This window comes from Mastomys coucha, unplaced genomic scaffold, assembly GCF_008632895.1.
Source record: "Mastomys coucha isolate ucsf_1 unplaced genomic scaffold, UCSF_Mcou_1 pScaffold15, whole genome shotgun sequence".
In the NCBI taxonomy this organism is placed as follows: Eukaryota; Metazoa; Chordata; class Mammalia; order Rodentia; family Muridae; genus Mastomys; species Mastomys coucha.
In genome coordinates, this window is record NW_022196897.1 from 82,892,446 (window position 1) to 82,898,503 (window position 6,058).

At 34.4% G+C, this 6,058-nt stretch overlaps 1 protein-coding gene across 3 annotated transcripts in view; it reads left to right on the forward strand.

Annotated features, from left to right (window-relative positions):
* Lrrc4c (leucine rich repeat containing 4C) overlaps window positions 1-6,058 on the forward strand; it is a 1,245,152-nt gene that overhangs the window by 733,218 nt on the left and 505,876 nt on the right. Inside the window, exon 5 of one of the 3 annotated variants that reach the window (XM_031371128.1) lies at window positions 1,950-2,043. The exons of the other annotated variants lie outside the window; for them this stretch is intronic. The gene's annotated coding sequence lies outside the window, so the exon portion shown is untranslated. The remainder of the gene's footprint in view (window positions 1-1,949; window positions 2,044-6,058) is intronic. 3 annotated transcript variants of the gene reach the window in all.

A 6,058-nucleotide genomic window follows, 5' to 3' on the forward strand; every position in this document is an offset into this window, starting at 1 on the left:
TTAGCCACTACTGACTTAGTGAGGAAGGGACCATGAGAGTCTTTATTGCTAGGTTATGCTGAATCTTAGGGAGATGTATACCTTTATTCATTTACTTTTTAAAATAGATTTCTTTAATACAATATATTCTCATCAAGTCTTGGATTGGTCTCACTCTATGTGTGTGTGTGTGTGTGTGTGTGTGTACAGGATGTCTTCTAGCCCAGGTTACACACCTCAGATTTAACTACATAGCAAAGACAGGCTATAGCTTATGATCCTCCTGTTTACACCTGCTAATTTCTAGAATTACAGATGTATCATCATGTTTAATATGCACGTATAGCTTTTATTATCAAATGTCCCCTCTTGTTCTAAACTATCACCAAAGAGACATACTGCCACAGTCTCTTGTTTCACATTTGGATTGTAGTCTGTCTATAGGTCCCATATTGATGCTAGATATCCATCTCATACAATCCTAAATGAAATAACTATAATGAAGAATTTTTAAAGAACATTGTGTTGAAAAGATTATGTAGCATGATTGATCATTAAGAAAGCAATTAATTCTACCACTAAACATAGTTCGAAGAGGAATTCTGAATTTGATTAACTTATAAAGCCCATTAGGTTGGGGAATCATATAAATAATAGTTACAGAGTTACTTAAAGAAATGGCTTTATCTAGGAATAGAAAAAGCTTTTAATACAATGAATCAGAGACAATGTTCTTCCCTCCTTCATTCTGAGCCAGAGATGCATCTGGCCTGAGCACACCAGCAAGAACCTGCTGGAAAGCAACATGAATGCAGTTGTTTGGAATTCTGGTGAAACAAAAGGCAAGCCTCTGTCAATCACTAGGAAAAGCTGCCAGCTGCAGAGGCAGTAGGAGCACTGTGCTTGAGATCCCTTCTGACCTGTGTTAGGACACCCATGGGAATCCTCTCTGCAATTCATAAATCACAGTACACTTAGCGAATTTTCAAAATAATAAATGTTCTTAAGACTACACAAGGATAAAGATTTCTGGTTTCTCCTTGGTTTCATTATAAAAGGCTTATTCTATGAAAGAAAAGCTTTCCAGGATTAACCCAAGGGTGCCAAATAAATAAAAAGAATATGGTTTTAAGATAGGTTATGTATACTTTGTTTATAGCAACTTTACATTTTTTTCTTTTTTATAATTTCTTTTTTCTCTTGTTTTTGCTTTGTTTTTTGTTTGTTTGTTTGTTTGTTTGTGTCTCATTCTGACTGGTTGTGAGCCACCATGTGGTTGCTGGGATTTGAACTCAGGACCTTTAGAAGAGCAGTCAGTGCTCTTATCTACTGAGCCATCTCACCAACCCCAAAAATATTTTAAAACAAAAATTATGAGGACATCCTATTGCTAATAATCAAGGAGTATTTACATATGACATGCTTTGTCATATGAAAATTGATTTTAACATGTTTTTCTGCATGAAATAATTAGAAGGAAAGCACCAAACTTAAAACATTCCAGATTTTGGGGTCTAGTGAAAATATTTTGTATGTTATTGAAACTGTAGTTCCCACCAATTTTCATAGTTGCAGGGGCAAACATTAAATGAGATATAAAATAATTCACATCAACATAAAATAATCTCATTTCATAAGTAAAATTTAAGGTTCTGTACAGTATCAGATTAAAATGCATGCTATATATTTTATAGTAACCTTAAAATATTATTGTATTAAAAATCAAAGGATCTTTATGAGGCACATTATAGTATTATTGTAAAATGAAACAGCATTCATAATCCAAAACAATAACAGAGAAAGCATTTTATTAGGAACAGAAATTGCTATATGTAAAAAGCTATTTGAAATATTGGGTTAAACTTGTTTTTAGGAAGCCCACATAGAGAGGTTATATTTTATCTTTATTTCTCTATTTATTTTATAGCTCTCTCTCTTTGAGTAACAGCACTGTAATATATTTCTCACAGTACAGCAGAACAGGCCAGAACAGCAGTGAAGACTTTAAACGAATTCACTGGGATACGGAGAATCTTTCACAAAGTACTTTGTTAATTTGCAAAGGTAAATATAGAATATATAAAAATTTAAATGAATCAAAAGATAAATATAAGAAGGACAATCTTTTTCCACCATCATTTTGATTTGGATGGGAGTTTTGTAACGGTGTTGTTCATGAACAGTCCGTACTCACAGTGTTTAGCTAAAGTTTGAGAAGTGAAAGATTGACTGCTTTGAGACACATCAGAAAAACATGCACCTCCTTGCTAAACTTTCGTTTATGCAACCTAATTCAGAAGTTTCTAGATGTATACAAGTCACTTTTAAAATAAAAATAATCATATATAGTGGAGGTTCCACTTGCATACTCCTACTAGCTGAAACACTCCATCGACAGTACATCATTTTCTTTTCTCAACATCTTTTTTTAGAGATAAAGTTACTGAATATCATGGAAATTTCCAATGCTTGATTCCTTAGAGTTTACATTTTATAAACACTTCATACTCATGTTGCAAGCACAATGAAATATATCTGCACTAAAGCAAAATGTTTCACAGCACACATTTACTGTTCAAGAAACCATAAAGCACAAATTTCAAGGCAGTAAAACTATTTGAGACAATCATTCTATTCAAGAAAATGGTGTGCATCTATTGTGGAGAGCAACTTGCAAAGTGAGTGCTGCAAACAGAGGAAATTCAGCAATCGTATATTATGTGGTTAATAGATGTTCATATCACACACTTGGAAATGGCAAGGTAGATCTAGATGGTGTCCTTAGAAAAACAGATATCTAAGTAAATAAATAAATCTCTAATTTGTGGTGTTTGCCCCATTGTGTAATACAAATATGTTTGCTGTGACCATTTCAACCACCAACATGATATCATTGAATACAGAATTGGCAAACAATAGGTGGCATATTCTCTTGCTGGCTCGTGCTCTACTCCTCTGCTGGTAAAACCCTCTGGCTTGCTTTCCTAAGACACTGCCAAAGAAAACCATGCCACATAATTTCCTATTGACTGATTAGCTGAATTTATTTAGGTGGAAACAACAGATGAGGTGCCCCCACAGTAATAATAAAATATGTTACTTTTTGCAGGTAGCAAAGTTGTAAAGCTATTGCCCTAGGAGTTGGCATGATTTGCAAAGGAAATAAAACCCCAGAAAAGGCCTGGAGGCTTTCTTAAAACTAAAAAAAGAAAAAAAGAAAAAAACCTCTTTAACAAGTACTATCCTGCTTCCAAGCTTGGTAACTATTAAGTATGCCTTGAGGAATCTTTTTCTTAGCCAGTGCAAGCTCAAAAATTGAATAGGGAGACAGTAGACAAAGATCTTTTCCTTTACAACATGGTAGATTAGAGTTTTTGAGATCTTCGCATTCCCACATGATGCTTCATTTTTTTGAAGTTACAAATTGTAATGCATAGAGACCATTAACATTCCATCAGTCTTTAACAGAGAAAAATAATGTGTCAATATTGCCACATAGGATTTGATATCCACACTTTCTTGTGTTTGTGTCTACAGAGATGGATCTGGATAAAACATTTGGTACATAAGTTGAGGATCTGAATTTTCCATCCAAGAAAGCACCTAAAGCCAGGGTACACACCTGTAAACCCAGTTTTCTATAGGGTGAGGTGTGAGGCAGACACAGATTTCTAATGCTGGCTAGCTTGATATATGCAATGGTGAACGGCAAAAGAAAGCCTGACTCAATGCATTTGTCAGGCAAAGACCTACAGCCAGGATGGTGCTTTGGTACTTCTTTATGTGCTAGAGAACACCTATATCCCTCCCCAATAAAAATGTTGTATTTGATGCTATGATAAACTTATTTATACACAGAAGAAAGGTGATTTTTAAAGGTTCTTTTAATGAATCAAAAGGGACAGGTACATAAATATGGAACCTGAGTACTGTGAATGAGCGAAAAGAAAGAAAGACAATACTAGGATAATGGTCCTAGAGAAAAGACCATTGTTAAGTATCTATAGAGTTGAATAGAGTACAAATTACGGAATGTCAGAGCCTTAAATATATTAAGTGTAAATATGAGTCAAGTATTGTTCTGAGCAGTGAAATTCTAAAATTGGATCCACTGTTCCAGGCAATGTTGTTCATATTAAAGACTTGTTAAGAGAAGATGACTGTGCATTTGGAGGAAGTCTGTCATGTCACACTAATAGGAAAACAATGAACATATATGTGACACATGACCAAGATTCCAAGAGTTAATTATGGCAATGTCATAAGCAGATTTAAAACTGAATAAAGCTATTTGAGATGATGAGCAACTTAATCACCCTTCATAGTATACATAAATATAGCAAGACATTATACTCTATTGTCAAAAATGTACAACTATTACCTGCTAATAGAAGTAAATAAAAGACAGTGACTCCCATGTCCTGGCTGAGTTAATAACTATTCTACTTTCTCATTAATGAGCTTTATTTGTACCCTATGATTGGCATTGTGTGTACCTGCCTGTTTGCAGGCACTCAGAATTGTATGGATATAGTGTAAACTAAATATCAGCTTCCTTTCTATCTTCAGTGTGCTCCTTGTGTACCACTTTAGGCCTTTCCTGTTTCCAAAGTTTAGGTGGTTTTCAGTTTTCATTTTTTCTGAGATTATATTATCAATGTACTTATACTTCTAAGTGATGCACGTTATAGCTTATTTAAATGTTTTTAACATAAACATATAATTCCCTCATTTTTATATCCCTCATTCATAAGCCACCCACCCTGAGCTGACTACCCTGCTCCTTCCAGTGCCCTCTAAGTCTTCTGTATCAGGTACCCTTTCCCCAGTGAAGGGTACTTGGCTAGTAGCTGTCAACTGAAAGAGACGTCTACTGGGGAAGTGCTGATACAAGCCTGGCCCCAAAAGGAGTCAAAAATTACTCCCTTTGTTTTACCCCAAGAAACAGACCAGCAAAGAGAAAACCCGAATCACATGTTATGTTTATGCTTTACTTATATTATTCCTTCTTAATTACCTTTCTTCATGTCTGCTTATAGAGTACAGCCTCCTCCTAAGACACTGGATAAGCAGATATTCACATAGCTTCTCTTGACCTCCCCTTTCAGAATAAGAGCCTTTGATACATCACCATGTAGTAAATTCTCCAACATACATTATGTGTGTCTGTGATTATATACTTTCTCTCCTACTTGAAGTAGAGCTCCTACCAGGAAGCTTAAATGGTAAACATCACTCAGCTCTCCAAAGTCTAAGAATCCCTACAGGAGCTGAAGAATTTGATGAGGACTATCTAGTACAAGAAGGGGTATATCAGGAAAGGCTTAGGGAAAAACTCTTTGTAGGTGATGAGCTTTAATCATAACTAAAATTTAAATTTATATCAATGATATATATCCATTTAAAATGCTGGTGCTCTAGTTTTTGAATTATATCATAAATGACAAGGGTGGAACAAGATAAAATTGGCCATTAAAGCAAATGAAACTTTATTATTATTATTATTGTTATTATTATTATTATTTTATTTAAATTGTGGAACTTTAATTCTTTTTTATTGTGTGCCATGTGATAAAAAATTTTATTTTTAAAATGGGGAACATGACCATATTTTTTTTCCTAATTAGATGAGATTTATTGAAAAATCATCTGGGTGCAGATTTATTTTTAGCATTTTGGGAAACCTTTACATTGATTTTTGTAGTAGCAGCATCAATGTGCCATCCTACCCAGAATGAATTTGGATTTCCCTTCTGCCATATATGCCATTACCAACATTTGTTATGAGCTCTTTTGTTGATTTTAGCCATTCTGACTTTGGATGAGATTAAACTCCAAAGTTGTTTGGAGTTGAATATCCCATACTTTCTAGGAACAATGAAAAAACTGGGGTGGAGGTGGTGTTTCTTAGCCGTTGTTATTTCTTCTTTGAGAAATCTCTGTTCAGAGATGTAAATAGTGTCCCCGGAACTTTGATTGGGATTGCAATTAATTTCTACGTTGCATTTAATAGGAAGGCATTTTCTTTTTCTTTTTTTCACTGTAATAAGGCTGTATTTCAATGACCCTCACATCACCA